Below are 18,008 nucleotides of genomic sequence, written 5' to 3'. Positions count from 1 at the left end.
CGGCTAGGTCCCAGGCCCTTCAGTATCCCGGCAGGGCACTGCTGTCTCAAAGGAGGGAGGCAGAGGGCTCACGGGTCAGTGAACTTTCAGCTGACTCCGCGCGTTGAGGCCCATGGGATCATTCTGGGCTGCAGCCAGGCCCTGCCTGCCTCAGTCCATGTGCTCAGACCGTCCATTCTTACCCGGAGGGGTCCAGAATCGGATCTGCTGGGAGGTCGTGACCTGACCCCAGCAGGCGCCCTGAAGCTCCCCCTCCCCCGATGGAAATCGGCTCACGGAGGTCCTGAAGACGGGACTCCTGGGGTTTGATCCTGGGACGCCGCCCGCGGCCGCCTCTCCCACGCGGCCCCCTACTGGACCCCGGATGCAGCCGCTGCCAAGGCTGCAGCAGGAGAGCCCCTGGCGCCCAGCGGCCACCGTCGTTGAAAGGGGACGCAGCCTGACTGCCGGCAGCGGAGCGCGGGGCGGCCCAGCCAATGCGCATGCGCGAGTGGCGAGCGGGGGCTCTTGCGTCACAGTGGTTCCCACGGTTGTCAGAGCAACCACGCCCTGAGGCCTGGCAAACAGGAGCCCTCCGTGGCAGTGCTTGCGTGGCGGGGCTCCGAGGCTCCAGCCTGACCTCTCCACGGGGTCGACAGGACCGTCTCCGGATGCCAGGAGTCGTGGCATAGGGCTGCCCAGGATGTTGAAAGCACAGGCGGAATCCGGGGGAAGCAGCGCCGCATCCCAGCCTCAGAGCCGCCCGGACGCTGTTCGGGTGAGTCTCCCCGAAAGTCGTGCCCCCGGGATCTCGAAGACGGGTCGGCCTGCGGGCCGGTGGGCTGCTCTGCTCTCTCAACCGAGGGTCGTTCTGCTCGAGAGCCGAACCCCGTAGCCTCAGCGCCTGCCTGGGGGTGTTTGTTTCTGTGCCACTGCTGTAGGACTGTCGGTGTGTGTATGTGTTTGTGTGTCTCCCATTTTCGCTTCTCTGTCTGTCTCTCACACTCTGTGAGTTTCTTGCCCTCTCTCTGTCGGTTGGGGTGTGTGTGTGTGTGTGTGTGTGTGTGTGTTTGGAGAAATGTGCCCGATGCGCCAGAAAACGGTGTCTTGCATGTCGGCCTGTCTTTGGTGAGCCTCCCTCTGCGTCTGTGCCTGGGTCACGTGTCCGCTTGTCAACCGTTTTCCCCGCGGTTCCACTTTGGGATTGCCAAGGCTTCGACCACGTGAGGAGATGCGTTGCTCCCGGAGCCGTTGAAATCTCATCGCCATCCCGTGCGGCCTCTCTTCTGAGATCAAGACGAACACAGTCCAGCCACGGACAAAAGCCGCACGGGAGCTCATTGTCCGGCAGGAGAGAAGGAGGCCCACATCACAGAAGAGGCTTGGATCTTTTCAGGGCTCTTCTCTGAAAAAACAAGCCACACCATGACACAGGCTGAAAGAGGAAGCCGGGAATGGGAGATGGCCACAATCCCAGTCACTGGAACGCCGGCCTCACTGGACAAGCCACCCGTTTGGCACCCCTCTGATGAAGCCCGTGGCGGTGGCACGGTGCTCTACCCCGCCTGGGCTCTGGCCTCTGCTCCGTCCTCCCTCTGGCTGTGTATCCCCTGTTTCTCCGGGGCTTAGATGCTTCCTGGGCTGGCTGGATGTCTTCCAGAAGGATCACTTCCCAGTCCATCAGGGAGACACTTCCTGGAGATCCCTGTCATGATTGTTTCTCTCTGCAAACCTGCTTGGGTTTCAGCCGATTTCCACCGGGGGAGGGGGAGCTGCAGGGCGCCTGCTGGGGTCTCAGGACTCCGCTTCAGATCCGATTCTGGAGCCTCCGGGTGAGAAAGCATGGGCTGAGCACATCTAGTGAGGCAGGCAGGGTCTGGCTGCAGCCCACCATCATCCCACAGGCCACAAGGCTGCGCTGTCAACTGAAAGGTCACTGACGCATCTGAGCCCTCTGCCCCCCTCCCCCTTTGAAAGACAAGTCCTTGCCTTCTGGGACAGGTGCTGGTCGCATTTCCTCTGCACAACCAGTCTCATTCCTGAGAATGAGACTCCTCTCTGCTCCTGGGTGGACTGACACCCTGAAACTTTTGGCCCGCGGCTAGGTCCCAGGCCCTTCAGTATCCCGGCAGGGCACTGCTGTCTCAAAGGAGGGAGGCAGAGGGCTCACGGGTCAGTGAACTTTCAGCTGACTCCGCGCGTTGAGGCCCATGGGATCATTCTGGGCGGCAGCCAGGCCCTGCCTGCCTCAGTCCATGTGCTCAGACCGTCCATTCTTACCCGGAGGGGTCCAGAATCGGATCTGCTGGGAGGTCGTGACCTGACCCCAGCAGGCGCCCTGAAGCTCCCCCTCCCCCGATGGAAATCGGCTCACGGAGGTCCTGAAGACGGGACTCCTGGGGTTTGATCCTGGGACGCCGCCCGCGGCCGCCTCTCCCACGCGGCCCCCTACTGGACCCCGGATGCAGCCGCTGCCAAGGCTGCAGCAGGAGAGCCCCTGGCGCCCAGCGGCCACCGTCGTTGAAAGGGGACGCAGCCTGACTGCCGGCAGCGGAGCGCGGGGCGGCCCAGCCAATGCGCATGCGCGAGTGGCGAGCGGGGGCTCTTGCGTCACAGTGGTTCCCACGGTTGTCAGAGCAACCACGCCCTGAGGCCTGGCAAACAGGAGCCCTCCGTGGCAGTGCTTGCGTGGCGGGGCTCCGAGGCTCCAGCCTGACCTCTCCACGGGGTCGACAGGACCGTCTCCGGATGCCAGGAGTCGTGGCATAGGGCTGCCCAGGATGTTGAAAGCACAGGCGGAATCCGGGGGAAGCAGCGCCGCATCCCAGCCTCAGAGCCGCCCGGACGCTGTTCGGGTGAGTCTCCCCGAAAGTCGTGCCCCCGGGATCTCGAAGACGGGTCGGCCTGCGGGCCGGTGGGCTGCTCTGCTCTCTCAACCGAGGGTCGTTCTGCTCGAGAGCCGAACCCCGTAGCCTCAGCGCCTGCCTGGGGGTGTTTGTTTCTGTGCCACTGCTGTAGGACTGTCGGTGTGTGTATGTGTTTGTGTGTCTCCCATTTTCGCTTCTCTGTCTGTCTCTCACACTCTGTGAGTTTCTTGCCCTCTCTCTGTCGGTTGGGGTGTGTGTGTGTGTGTGTGTGTGTGTGTGTTTGGAGAAATGTGCCCGATGCGCCAGAAAACGGTGTCTTGCATGTCGGCCTGTCTTTGGTGAGCCTCCCTCTGCGTCTGTGCCTGGGTCACGTGTCCGCTTGTCAACCGTTTTCCCCGCGGTTCCACTTTGGGATTGCCAAGGCTTCGACCACGTGAGGAGATGCGTTGCTCCCGGAGCCGTTGAAATCTCATCGCCATCCCGTGCGGCCTCTCTTCTGAGATCAAGACGAACACAGTCCAGCCACGGACAAAAGCCGCACGGGAGCTCATTGTCCGGCAGGAGAGAAGGAGGCCCACATCACAGAAGAGGCTTGGATCTTTTCAGGGCTCTTCTCTGAAAAAACAAGCCACACCACGACACAGGCTGAAAGAGGAAGCCGGGAATGGGAGATGGCCACAATCCCAGTCACTGGAACGCCGGCCTCACTGGACAAGCCACCCGTTTGGCACCCCTCTGATGAAGCCCGTGGGGGGGCACGGTGCTCTACCCCGCCTGGGCTCTGGCCTCTGCTCCGTCCTCCCTCTGGCTGTGTATCCCCTGTTTCTCCGGGGCTTAGATGCTTCCTGGGCTGGCTGGATGTCTTCCAGAAGGATCACTTCCCAGTCCATCAGGGAGACACTTCCTGGAGATCCCTGTCATGATTGTTTCTCTCTGCAAACCTGCTTGGGTTTCAGCCGATTTCCACCGGGGAGGTGGAGCTGCAGGGCGCCTGCTGGGGTCTCAGGACTCCGCTTCGGATCCGATTCTGGAGCCTCCGGGTGAGAAAGCATGGGCTGAGCACATCTAGTGAGGCAGGCAGGGTCTGGCTGCAGCCCACCATCATCCCACAGGCCACAAGGCTGCGCTGTCAACTGAAAGGTCACTGACGCATCTGAGCCCTCTGCCCCCCTCCCCCTTTGAAAGACAAGTCCTTGCCTTCTGGGACAGGTGCTGGTCGCATTTCCTCTGCACATCCAGTCTCATTCCTGAGAATGAGACTCCCCTCTGCTCCTGGGTGGACTGACACCCTGAAACTTTTGGCCCGCGGCTAGGTCCCAGGCCCTTCAGTATCCCGGCAGGGCACTGCTGTCTCAAAGGAGGGAGGCAGAGGGCTCACGGGTCAGTGAACTTTCAGCTGACTCCGCGCGTTGAGGCCCATGGGATCATTCTGGGCTGCAGCCAGGCCCTGCCTGCCTCAGTCCATGTGCTCAGACCGTCCATTCTTACCCGGAGGGGTCCAGAATCGGATCTGCTGGGAGGTCGTGACCTGACCCCAGCAGGCGCCCTGAAGCTCCCCCTCCCCCGATGGAAATCGGCTCACGGAGGTCCTGAAGACGGGACTCCTGGGGTTTGATCCTGGGTCGCCGCCCGCGGCCGCCTCTCCCACGCGGCCCCCTACTGGACCCCGGATGCAGCCGCTGCCAAGGCTGCAGCAGGAGAGCCCCTGGCGCCCAGCGGCCACCGTCGTTGAAAGGGGACGCAGCCTGACTGCCGGCAGCGGAGCGCGGGGCGGCCCAGCCAATGCGCATGCGCGAGTGGTGAGCGGGGGCTCTTGCGTCACAGTGGTTCCCACGGTTGTCAGAGCAACCACGCCCTGAGGCCTGGCAAACAGGAGCCCTCCGTGGCAGTGCTTGCGTGGCGGGGCTCCGAGGCTCCAGCCTGACCTCTCCACGGGGTCGACAGGACCGTCTCCGGATGCCAGGAGTCGTGGCATAGGGCTGCCCAGGATGTTGAAAGCACAGGCGGAATCCGGGGGAAGCAGCGCCGCATCCCAGCCTCAGAGCCGCCCGGACGCTGTTCGGGTGAGTCTCCCCGAAAGTCGTGCCCCCGGGATCTCGAAGACGGGTCGGCCTGCGGGCCGGTGGGCTGCTCTGCTCTCTCAACCGAGGGTCGTTCTGCTCGAGAGCCGAACCCCGTAGCCTCAGCGCCTGCCTGGGGGTGTTTGTTTCTGTGCCACTGCTGTAGGACTGTCGGTGTGTGTATGTGTTTGTGTGTCTCCCATTTTCGCTTCTCTGTCTGTCTCTCACACTCTGTGAGTTTCTTGCCCTCTCTCTGTCGGTTGGGGTGTGTGTGTGTGTGTGTGTGTGTGTGTTTGGAGAAATGTGCCCGATGCGCCAGAAAACGGTGTCTTGCATGTCGGCCTGTCTTTGGTGAGCCTCCCTCTGCGTCTGTGCCTGGGTCACGTGTCCGCTTGTCAACCGTTTTCCCCGCGGTTCCACTTTGGGATTGCCAAGGCTTCGACCACGTGAGGAGATGCGTTGCTCCCGGAGCCGTTGAAATCTCATCGCCATCCCGTGCGGCCTCTCTTCTGAGATCAAGACGAACACAGTCCAGCCACGGACAAAAGCCGCACGGGAGCTCATTGTCCGGCAGGAGAGAAGGAGGCCCACATCACAGAAGAGGCTTGGATCTTTTCAGGGCTCTTCTCTGAAAAAACAAGCCACACCACGACACAGGCTGAAAGAGGAAGCCGGGAATGGGAGATGGCCACAATCCCAGTCACTGGAACGCCGGCCTCACTGGACAAGCCACCCGTTTGGCACCCCTCTGATGAAGCCCGTGGCGGTGGCACGGTGCTCTACCCCGCCTGGGCTCTGGCCTCTGCTCGGTCCTCCCTCTGGCTGTGTATCCCCTGTTTCTCCGGGGCTTAGATGCTTCCTGGGCTGGCTGGATGTCTTCCAGAAGGATCACTTCCCAGTCCATCAGGGAGACACTTCCTGGAGATCCCTGTCATGATTGTTTCTCTCTGCAAACCTGCTTGGGTTTCAGCCGATTTCCACCGGGGGAGGGGGAGCTGCAGGGCGCCTGCTGGGGTCTCAGGACTCCGCTTCAGATCCGATTCTGGAGCCTCCGGGTGAGAAAGCATGGGCTGAGCACATCTAGTGAGGCAGGCAGGGTCTGGCTGCAGCCCACCATCATCCCACAGGCCACAAGGCTGCGCTGTCAACTGAAAGGTCACTGACGCATCTGAGCCCTCTGCCCCCCTCCCCCTTTGAAAGACAAGTCCTTGCCTTCTGGGACAGGTGCTGGTCGCATTTCCTCTGCACATCCAGTCTCATTCCAGAGAATGAGACTCCTCTCTGCTCCTGGGTGGACTGACACCCTGAAACTTTTGGCCCGCGGCTAGGTCCCAGGCCCTTCAGTATCCCGGCAGGGCACTGCTGTCTCAAAGGAGGGAGGCAGAGGGCTCACGGGTCAGTGAACTTTCAGCTGACTCCGCGCGTTGAGGCCCATGGGATCATTCTGGGCTGCAGCCAGGCCCTGCCTGCCTCAGTCCATGTGCTCAGACCGTCCATTCTTACCCGGAGGGGTCCAGAATCGGATCTGCTGGGAGGTCGTGACCTGACCCCAGCAGGCGCCCTGAAGCTCCCCCTCCCCCGATGGAAATCGGCTCACGGAGGTCCTGAAGACGGGACTCCTGGGGTTTGATCCTGGGACGCCGCCCGCGGCCGCCTCTCCCACGCGGCCCCCTACTGGACCCCGGATGCAGCCGCTGCCAAGGCTGCAGCAGGAGAGCCCCTGGCGCCCAGCGGCCACCGTCGTTGAAAGGGGACGCAGCCTGACTGCCGGCAGCGGAGCGCGGGGCGGCCCAGCCAATGCGCATGCGCGAGTGGCGAGCGGGGGCTCTTGCGTCACAGTGGTTCCCACGGTTGTCAGAGCAACCACGCCCTGAGGCCTGGCAAACAGGAGCCCTCCGTGGCAGTGCTTGCGTGGCGGGGCTCCGAGGCTCCAGCCTGACCTCTCCACGGGGTCGACAGGACCGTCTCCGGATGCCAGGAGTCGTGGCATAGGGCTGCCCAGGATGTTGAAAGCACAGGCGGAATCCGGGGGAAGCAGCGCCGCATCCCAGCCTCAGAGCCGCCCGGACGCTGTTCGGGTGAGTCTCCCCGAAAGTCGTGCCCCCGGGATCTCGAAGACGGGTCGGCCTGCGGGCCGGTGGGCTGCTCTGCTCTCTCAACCGAGGGTCGTTCTGCTCGAGAGCCGAACCCCGTAGCCTCAGCGCCTGCCTGGGGGTGTTTGTTTCTGTGCCACTGCTGTAGGACTGTCGGTGTGTGTATGTGTTTGTGTGTCTCCCATTTTCGCTTCTCTGTCTGTCTCTCACACTCTGTGAGTTTCTTGCCCTCTCTCTGTCGGTTGGGGTGTGTGTGTGTGTGTGTGTGTGTGTGTGTGTGTGTGTGTGTTTGGAGAAATGTGCCCGATGCGCCAGAAAACGGTGTCTTGCATGTCGGCCTGTCTTTGGTGAGCCTCCCTCTGCGTCTGTGCCTGGGTCACGTGTCCGCTTGTCAACCGTTTTCCCCGCGGTTCCACTTTGGGATTGCCAAGGCTTCGACCACGTGAGGAGATGCGTTGCTCCCGGAGCCGTTGAAATCTCATCGCCATCCCGTGCGGCCTCTCTTCTGAGATCAAGACGAACACAGTCCAGCCACGGACAAAAGCCGCACGGGAGCTCATTGTCCGGCAGGAGAGAAGGAGGCCCACATCACAGAAGAGGCTTGGATCTTTTCAGGGCTCTTCTCTGAAAAAACAAGCCACACCACGACACAGGCTGAAAGAGGAAGCCGGGAATGGGAGATGGCCACAATCCCAGTCACTGGAACGCCGGCCTCACTGGACAAGCCACCAGTTTGGCACCCCTCTGATGAAGCCCGTGGCGGTGGCACGGTGCTCTACCCCGCCTGGGCTCTGGCCTCTGCTCCGTCCTCCCTCTGGCTGTGTATCCCCTGTTTCTCCGGGGCTTAGATGCTTCCTGGGCTGGCTGGATGTCTTCCAGAAGGATCACTTCCCAGTCCATCAGGGAGACACTTCCTGGAGATCCCTGTCATGATTGTTTCTCTCTGCAAACCTGCTTGGGTTTCAGCCGATTTCCACCGGGGGAGGGGGAGCTGCAGGGCGCCTGCTGGGGTCTCAGGACTCCGCTTCAGATCCGATTCTGGAGCCTCCGGGTGAGAAAGCATGGGCTGAGCACATCTAGTGAGGCAGGCAGGGTCTGGCTGCAGCCCACCATCATCCCACAGGCCACAAGGCTGCGCTGTCAACTGAAAGGTCACTGACGCATCTGAGCCCTCTGCCCCCCTCCCCCTTTGAAAGACAAGTCCTTGCCTTCTGGGACAGGTGCTGGTCGCATTTCCTCTGCACATCCAGTCTCATTCCTGAGAATGCGACTCCTCTCTGCTCCTGGGTGGACTGACACCCTGAAACTTTTGGCCCGCGGCTAGGTCCCAGGCCCTTCAGTATCCCGGCAGGGCACTGCTGTCTCAAAGGAGGGAGGCAGAGGGCTCACGGGTCAGTGAACTTTCAGCTGACTCCGCGCGTTGAGGCCCATGGGATCATTCTGGGCTGCAGCCAGGCACTGCCTGCCTCAGTCCATGTGCTCAGACCGTCCATTCTTACCCGGAGGGGTCCAGAATCGGATCTGCTGGGAGGTCGTGACCTGACCCCAGCAGGCGCCCTGAAGCTCCCCCTCCCCCGATGGAAATCGGCTCACGGAGGTCCTGAAGACGGGACTCCTGGGGTTTGATCCTGGGACGCCGCCCGCGGCCGCCTCTCCCACGCGGCCCCCTACTGGACCCCGGATGCAGCCGCTGCCAAGGCTGCAGCAGGAGAGCCCCTGGCGCCCAGCGGCCACCGTCGTTGAAAGGGGACGCAGCCTGACTGCCGGCAGCGGAGCGCGGGGCGGCCCAGCCAATGCGCATGCGCGAGTGGCGAGCGGGGGCTCTTGCGTCACAGTGGTTCCCACGGTTGTCAGAGCAACCACGCCCTGAGGCCTGGCAAACAGGAGCCCTCCGTGGCAGTGCTTGCGTGGCGGGGCTCCGAGGCTCCAGCCTGACCTCTCCACGGGGTCGACAGGACCGTCTCCGGATGCCAGGAGTCGTGGCATAGGGCTGCCCAGGATGTTGAAAGCACAGGCGGAATCCGGGGGAAGCAGCGCCGCATCCCAGCCTCAGAGCCGCCCGGACGCTGTTCGGGTGAGTCTCCCCGAAAGTCGTGCCCCCGGGATCTCGAAGACGGGTCGGCCTGCGGGCCGGTGGGCTGCTCTGCTCTCTCAACCGAGGGTCGTTCTGCTCGAGAGCCGAACCCCGTAGCCTCAGCGCCTGCCTGGGGGTGTTTGTTTCTGTGCCACTGCTGTAGGACTGTCGGTGTGTGTATGTGTTTGTGTGTCTCCCATTTTCGCTTCTCTGTCTGTCTCTCACACTCTGTGAGTTTCTTGCCCTCTCTCTGTCGGTTGGGGTGTGTGTGTGTGTGTGTGTGTGTGTGTGTGTGTTTGGAGAAATGTGCCCGATGCGCCAGAAAACGGTGTCTTGCATGTCGGCCTGTCTTTGGTGAGCCTCCCTCTGCGTCTGTGCCTGGGTCACGTGTCCGCTTGTCAACCGTTTTCCCCGCGGTTCCACTTTGGGATTGCCAAGGCTTCGACCACGTGAGGAGATGCGTTGCTCCCGGAGCCGTTGAAATCTCATCGCCATCCCGTGCGGCCTCTCTTCTGAGATCAAGACGAACACAGTCCAGCCACGGACAAAAGCCGCACGGGAGCTCATTGTCCGGCAGGAGAGAAGGAGGCCCACATCACAGAAGAGGCTTGGATCTTTTCAGGGCTCTTCTCTGAAAAAACAAGCCACACCACGACACAGGCTGAAAGAGGAAGCCGGGAATGGGAGATGGCCACAATCCCAGTCACTGGAACGCCGGCCTCACTGGACAAGCCACCCGTTTGGCACCCCTCTGATGAAGCCCGTGGCGGTGGCACGGTGCTCTACCCCGCCTGGGCTCTGGCCTCTGCTCGGTCCTCCCTCTGGCTGTGTATCCCCTGTTTCTCCGGGGCTTAGATGCTTCCTGGGCTGGCTGGATGTCTTCCAGAAGGATCACTTCCCAGTCCATCAGGGAGACACTTCCTGGAGATCCCTGTCATGATTGTTTCTCTCTGCAAACCTGCTTGGGTTTCAGCCGATTTCCACCGGGGGAGGGGGAGCTGCAGGGCGCCTGCTGGGGTCTCAGGACTCCGCTTCAGATCCGATTCTGGAGCCTCCGGGTGAGAAAGCATGGGCTGAGCACATCTAGTGAGGCAGGCAGGGTCTGGCTGCAGCCCACCATCATCCCACAGGCCACAAGGCTGCGCTGTCAACTGAAAGGTCACTGACGCATCTGAGCCCTCTGCCCCCCTCCCCCTTTGAAAGACAAGTCCTTGCCTTCTGGGACAGGTGCTGGTCGCATTTCCTCTGCACATCCAGTCTCATTCCAGAGAATGAGACTCCTCTCTGCTCCTGGGTGGACTGACACCCTGAAACTTTTGGCCCGCGGCTAGGTCCCAGGCCCTTCAGTATCCCGGCAGGGCACTGCTGTCTCAAAGGAGGGAGGCAGAGGGCTCACGGGTCAGTGAACTTTCAGCTGACTCCGCGCGTTGAGGCCCATGGGATCATTCTGGGCTGCAGCCAGGCACTGCCTGCCTCAGTCCATGTGCTCAGACCGTCCATTCTTACCCGGAGGGGTCCAGAATCGGATCTGCTGGGAGGTCGTGACCTGACCCCAGCAGGCGCCCTGAAGCTCCCCCTCCCCCGATGGAAATCGGCTCACGGAGGTCCTGAAGACGGGACTCCTGGGGTTTGATCCTGGGACGCCGCCCGCGGCCGCCTCTCCCACGCGGCCCCCTACTGGACCCCGGATGCAGCCGCTGCCAAGGCTGCAGCAGGAGAGCCCCTGGCGCCCAGCGGCCACCGTCGTTGAAAGGGGACGCAGCCTGACTGCCGGCAGCGGAGCGCGGGGCGGCCCAGCCAATGCGCATGCGCGAGTGGCGAGCGGGGGCTCTTGCGTCACAGTGGTTCCCACGGTTGTCAGAGCAACCACGCCCTGAGGCCTGGCAAACAGGAGCCCTCCGTGGCAGTGCTTGCGTGGCGGGGCTCCGAGGCTCCAGCCTGACCTCTCCACGGGGTCGACAGGACCGTCTCCGGATGCCAGGAGTCGTGGCATAGGGCTGCCCAGGATGTTGAAAGCACAGGCGGAATCCGGGGGAAGCAGCGCCGCATCCCAGCCTCAGAGCCGCCCGGACGCTGTTCGGGTGAGTCTCCCCGAAAGTCGTGCCCCCGGGATCTCGAAGACGGGTCGGCCTGCGGGCCGGTGGGCTGCTCTGCTCTCTCAACCGAGGGTCGTTCTGCTCGAGAGCCGAACCCCGTAGCCTCAGCGCCTGCCTGGGGGTGTTTGTTTCTGTGCCACTGCTGTAGGACTGTCGGTGTGTGTATGTGTTTGTGTGTCTCCCATTTTCGCTTCTCTGTCTGTCTCTCACACTCTGTGAGTTTCTTGCCCTCTCTCTGTCGGTTGGGGTGTGTGTGTGTGTGTGTGTGTGTGTGTGTTTGGAGAAATGTGCCCGATGCGCCAGAAAACGGTGTCTTGCATGTCGGCCTGTCTTTGGTGAGCCTCCCTCTGCGTCTGTGCCTGGGTCACGTGTCCGCTTGTCAACCGTTTTCCCCGCGGTTCCACTTTGGGATTGCCAAGGCTTCGACCACGTGAGGAGATGCGTTGCTCCCGGAGCCGTTGAAATCTCATCGCCATCCCGTGCGGCCTCTCTTCTGAGATCAAGACGAACACAGTCCAGCCACGGACAAAAGCCGCACGGGAGCTCATTGTCCGGCAGGAGAGAAGGAGGCCCACATCACAGAAGAGGCTTGGATCTTTTCAGGGCTCTTCTCTGAAAAAACAAGCCACACCACGACACAGGCTGAAAGAGGAAGCCGGGAATGGGAGATGGCCACAATCCCAGTCACTGGAACGCCGGCCTCACTGGACAAGCCACCAGTTTGGCACCCCTCTGATGAAGCCCGTGGCGGTGGCACGGTGCTCTACCCCGCCTGGGCTCTGGCCTCTGCTCCGTCCTCCCTCTGGCTGTGTATCCCCTGTTTCTCCGGGGCTTAGATGCTTCCTGGGCTGGCTGGATGTCTTCCAGAAGGATCACTTCCCAGTCCATCAGGGAGACACTTCCTGGAGATCCCTGTCATGATTGTTTCTCTCTGCAAACCTGCTTGGGTTTCAGCCGATTTCCACCGGGGGAGGGGGAGCTGCAGGGCGCCTGCTGGGGTCTCAGGACTCCGCTTCAGATCCGATTCTGGAGCCTCCGGGTGAGAAAGCATGGGCTGAGCACATCTAGTGAGGCAGGCAGGGTCTGGCTGCAGCCCACCATCATCCCACAGGCCACAAGGCTGCGCTGTCAACTGAAAGGTCACTGACGCATCTGAGCCCTCTGCCCCCCTCCCCCTTTGAAAGACAAGTCCTTGCCTTCTGGGACAGGTGCTGGTCGCATTTCCTCTGCACATCCAGTCTCATTCCTGAGAATGCGACTCCCCTCTGCTCCTGGGTGGACTGACACCCTGAAACTTTTGGCCCGCGGCTAGGTCCCAGGCCCTTCAGTATCCCGGCAGGGCACTGCTGTCTCAAAGGAGGGAGGCAGAGGGCTCACGGGTCAGTGAACTTTCAGCTGACTCCGCGCGTTGAGGCCCATGGGATCATTCTGGGCTGCAGCCAGGCCCTGCCTGCCTCAGTCCATGTGCTCAGACCGTCCATTCTTACCCGGAGGGGTCCAGAATCGGATCTGCTGGGAGGTCGTGACCTGACCCCAGCAGGCGCCCTGAAGCTCCCTCTCCCCCGATGGAAATCGGCTCACGGAGGTCCTGAAGACGGGACTCCTGGGGTTTGATCCTGGGACGCCGCCCGCGGCCGCCTCTCCCACGCGGCCCCCTACTGGACCCCGGATGCAGCCGCTGCCAAGGCTGCAGCAGGAGAGCCCCTGGCGCCCAGCGGCCACCGTCGTTGAAAGGGGACGCAGCCTGACTGCCGGCAGCGGAGCGCGGGGCGGCCCAGCCAATGCGCATGCGCGAGTGGCGAGCGGGGGCTCTTGCGTCACAGTGGTTCCCACGGTTGTCAGAGCAACCACGCCCTGAGGCCTGGCAAACAGGAGCCCTCCGTGGCAGTGCTTGCGTGGCGGGGCTCCGAGGCTCCAGCCTGACCTCTCCACGGGGTCGACAGGACCGTCTCCGGATGCCAGGAGTCGTGGCATAGGGCTGCCCAGGATGTTGAAAGCACAGGCGGAATCCGGGGGAAGCAGCGCCGCATCCCAGCCTCAGAGCCGCCCGGACGCTGTTCGGGTGAGTCTCCCCGAAAGTCGTGCCCCCGGGATCTCGAAGACGGGTCGGCCTGCGGGCCGGTGGGCTGCTCTGCTCTCTCAACCGAGGGTCGTTCTGCTCGAGAGCCGAACCCCGTAGCCTCAGCGCCTGCCTGGGGGTGTTTGTTTCTGTGCCACTGCTGTAGGACTGTCGGTGTGTGTATGTGTTTGTGTGTCTCCCATTTTCGCTTCTCTGTCTGTCTCTCACACTCTGTGAGTTTCTTGCCCTCTCTCTGTCGGTTGGGGTGTGTGTGTGTGTGTGTGTGTGTGTGTGTTTGGAGAAATGTGCCCGATGCGCCAGAAAACGGTGTCTTGCATGTCGGCCTGTCTTTGGTGAGCCTCCCTCTGCGTCTGTGCCTGGGTCACGTGTCCGCTTGTCAACCGTTTTCCCCGCGGTTCCACTTTGGGATTGCCAAGGCTTCGACCACGTGAGGAGATGCGTTGCTCCCGGAGCCGTTGAAATCTCATCGCCATCCCGTGCGGCCTCTCTTCTGAGATCAAGACGAACACAGTCCAGCCACGGACAAAAGCCGCACGGGAGCTCATTGTCCGGCAGGAGAGAAGGAGGCCCACATCACAGAAGAGGCTTGGATCTTTTCAGGGCTCTTCTCTGAAAAAACAAGCCACACCACGACACAGGCTGAAAGAGGAAGCCGGGAATGGGAGATGGCCACAATCCCAGTCACTGGAACGCCGGCCTCACTGGACAAGCCACCAGTTTGGCACCCCTCTGATGAAGCCCGTGGCGGTGGCACGGTGCTCTACCCCGCCTGGGCTCTGGCCTCTGCTCCGTCCTCCCTCTGGCTGTGTATCCCCTGTTTCTCCGGGGCTTAGATGCTTCCTGGGCTGGCTGGATGTCTTCCAGAAGGATCACTTCCCAGTCCATCAGGGAGACACTTCCTGGAGATCCCTGTCATGATTGTTTCTCTCTGCAAACCTGCTTGGGTTTCAGCCGATTTCCACCGGGGGAGGGGGAGCTGCAGGGCGCCTGCTGGGGTCTCAGGACTCCGCTTCAGATCCGATTCTGGAGCCTCCGGGTGAGAAAGCATGGGCTGAGCACATCTAGTGAGGCAGGCAGGGTCTGGCTGCAGCCCACCATCATCCCACAGGCCACAAGGCTGCGCTGTCAACTGAAAGGTCACTGACGCATCTGAGCCCTCTGCCCCCCTCCCCCTTTGAAAGACAAGTCCTTGCCTTCTGGGACAGGTGCTGGTCGCATTTCCTCTGCACATCCAGTCTCATTCCTGAGAATGCGACTCCCCTCTGCTCCTGGGTGGACTGACACCCTGAAACTTTTGGCCCGCGGCTAGGTCCCAGGCCCTTCAGTATCCCGGCAGGGCACTGCTGTCTCAAAGGAGGGAGGCAGAGGGCTCACGGGTCAGTGAACTTTCAGCTGACTCCGCGCGTTGAGGCCCATGGGATCATTCTGGGCTGCAGCCAGGCCCTGCCTGCCTCAGTCCATGTGCTCAGACCGTCCATTCTTACCCGGAGGGGTCCAGAATCGGATCTGCTGGGAGGTCGTGACCTGACCCCAGCAGGCGCCCTGAAGCTCCCTCTCCCCCGACGGAAATCGGCTCACGGAGGTCCTGAAGACGGGACTCCTGGGGTTTGATCCTGGGACGCCGCCCGCGGCCGCCTCTCCCACGCGGCCCCCTACTGGACCCCGGATGCAGCCGCTGCCAAGGCTGCAGCAGGAGAGCCCCTGGCGCCCAGCGGCCACCGTCGTTGAAAGGGGACGCAGCCTGACTGCCGGCAGCGGAGCGCGGGGCGGCCCAGCCAATGCGCATGCGCGAGTGGCGAGCGGGGGCTCTTGCGTCACAGTGGTTCCCACGGTTGTCAGAGCAACCACGCCCTGAGGCCTGGCAAACAGGAGCCCTCCGTGGCAGTGCTTGCGTGGCGGGGCTCCGAGGCTCCAGCCTGACCTCTCCACGGGGTCGACAGGACCGTCTCCGGATGCCAGGAGTCGTGGCATAGGGCTGCCCAGGATGTTGAAAGCACAGGCGGAATCCGGGGGAAGCAGCGCCGCATCCCAGCCTCAGAGCCGCCCGGACGCTGTTCGGGTGAGTCTCCCCGAAAGTCGTGCCCCCGGGATCTCGAAGACGGGTCGGCCTGCGGGCCGGTGGGCTGCTCTGCTCTCTCAACCGAGGGTCGTTCTGCTCGAGAGCCGAACCCCGTAGCCTCAGCGCCTGCCTGGGGGTGTTTGTTTCTGTGCCACTGCTGTAGGACTGTCGGTGTGTGTATGTGTTTGTGTGTCTCCCATTTTCGCTTCTCTGTCTGTCTCTCACACTCTGTGAGTTTCTTGCCCTCTCTCTGTCGGTTGGGGTGTGTGTGTGTGTGTGTGTGTGTGTGTGTGTGTTTGGAGAAATGTGCCCGATGCGCCAGAAAACGGTGTCTTGCATGTCGGCCTGTCTTTGGTGAGCCTCCCTCTGCGTCTGTGCCTGGGTCACGTGTCCGCTTGTCAACCGTTTTCCCCGCGGTTCCACTTTGGGATTGCCAAGGCTTCGACCACGTGAGGAGATGCGTTGCTCCCGGAGCCGTTGAAATCTCATCGCCATCCCGTGCGGCCTCTCTTCTGAGATCAAGACGAACACAGTCCAGCCACGGACAAAAGCCGCACGGGAGCTCATTGTCCGGCAGGAGAGAAGGAGGCCCACATCACAGAAGAGCCTTGGATCTTTTCAGGGCTCTTCTCTGAAAAAACAAGCCACACCACGACACAGGCTGAAAGAGGAAGCCGGGAATGGGAGATGGCCACAATCCCAGTCACTGGAACGCCGGCCTCACTGGACAAGCCACCAGTTTGGCACCCCTCTGATGAAGCCCGTGGCGGTGGCATGGTGCTCTACCCCGCCTGGGCTCTGGCCTCTGCTCCGTCCTCCCTCTGGCTGTGTATCCCCTGTTTCTCCGGGGCTTAGATGCTTCCTGGGCTGGCTGGATGTCTTCCAGAAGGATCACTTCCCAGTCCATCAGGGAGACACTTCCTGGAGATCCCTGTCATGATTGTTTCTCTCTGCAAACCTGCTTGGGTTTCAGCCGATTTCCACCGGGGGAGGGGGAGCTGCAGGGCGCCTGCTGGGGTCTCAGGACTCCGCTTCAGATCCGATTCTGGAGCCTCCGGGTGAGAAAGCATGGGCTGAGCACATCTAGTGAGGCAGGCAGGGTCTGGCTGCAGCCCACCATCATCCCACAGGCCACAAGGCTGCGCTGTCAACTGAAAGGTCACTGACGCATCTGAGCCCTCTGCCCCCCTCCCCCTTTGAAAGACAAGTCCTTGCCTTCTGGGACAGGTGCTGGTCGCATTTCCTCTGCACATCCAGTCTCATTCCAGAGAATGAGACTCCTCTCTGCTCCTGGGTGGACTGACACCCTGAAACTTTTGGCCCGCGGCTAGGTCCCAGGCCCTTCAGTATCCCGGCAGGGCACTGCTGTCTCAAAGGAGGGAGGCAGAGGGCTCACGGGTCAGTGAACTTTCAGCTGACTCCGCGCGTTGAGGCCCATGGGATCATTCTGGGCTGCAGCCAGGCACTGCCTGCCTCAGTCCATGTGCTCAGACCGTCCATTCTTACCCGGAGGGGTCCAGAATCGGATCTGCTGGGAGGTCGTGACCTGACCCCAGCAGGCGCCCTGAAGCTCCCCCTCCCCCGATGGAAATCGGCTCACGGAGGTCCTGAAGACGGGACTCCTGGGGTTTGATCCTGGGACGCCGCCCGCGGCCGCCTCTCCCACGCGGCCCCCTACTGGACCCCGGATGCAGCCGCTGCCAAGGCTGCAGCAGGAGAGCCCCTGGCGCCCAGCGGCCACCGTCGTTGAAAGGGGACGCAGCCTGACTGCCGGCAGCGGAGCGCGGGGCGGCCCAGCCAATGCGCATGCGCGAGTGGCGAGCGGGGGCTCTTGCGTCACAGTGGTTCCCACGGTTGTCAGAGCAACCACGCCCTGAGGCCTGGCAAACAGGAGCCCTCCGTGGCAGTGCTTGCGTGGCGGGGCTCCGAGGCTCCAGCCTGACCTCTCCACAGGGTCGACAGGACCGTCTCCGGATGCCAGGAGTCGTGGCATAGGGCTGCCCAGGATGTTGAAAGCACAGGCGGAATCCGGGGGAAGCAGCGCCGCATCCCAGCCTCAGAGCCGCCCGGACGCTGTTCGGGTGAGTCTCCCCGAAAGTCGTGCCCCCGGGATCTCGAAGACGGGTCGGCCTGCGGGCCGGTGGGCTGCTCTGCTCTCTCAACCGAGGGTCGTTCTGCTCGAGAGCCGAACCCCGTAGCCTCAGCGCCTGCCTGGGGGTGTTTGTTTCTGTGCCACTGCTGTAGGACTGTCGGTGTGTGTATGTGTTTGTGTGTCTCCCATTTTCGCTTCTCTGTCTGTCTCTCACACTCTGTGAGTTTCTTGCCCTCTCTCTGTCGGTTGGGGTGTGTGTGTGTGTGTGTGTGTGTGTGTGTGTTTGGAGAAATGTGCCCGATGCGCCAGAAAACGGTGTCTTGCATGTCGGCCTGTCTTTGGTGAGCCTCCCTCTGCGTCTGTGCCTGGGTCACGTGTCCGCTTGTCAACCGTTTTCCCCGCGGTTCCACTTTGGGATTGCCAAGGCTTCGACCACGTGAGGAGATGCGTTGCTCCCGGAGCCGTTGAAATCTCATCGCCATCCCGTGCGGCCTCTCTTCTGAGATCAAGACGAACACAGTCCAGCCACGGACAAAAGCCGCACGGGAGCTCATTGTCCGGCAGGAGAGAAGGAGGCCCACATCACAGAAGAGGCTTGGATCTTTTCA

This window comes from Macaca nemestrina, unplaced genomic scaffold, assembly GCF_043159975.1.
Source record: "Macaca nemestrina isolate mMacNem1 unplaced genomic scaffold, mMacNem.hap1 Scaffold_45, whole genome shotgun sequence".
Lineage (NCBI taxonomy): Eukaryota > Metazoa > Chordata > Mammalia > Primates > Cercopithecidae > Macaca > Macaca nemestrina.
The sequence above is the reverse complement of the archived record's forward strand: the minus strand, read 5'-3'. Positions refer to the sequence as shown.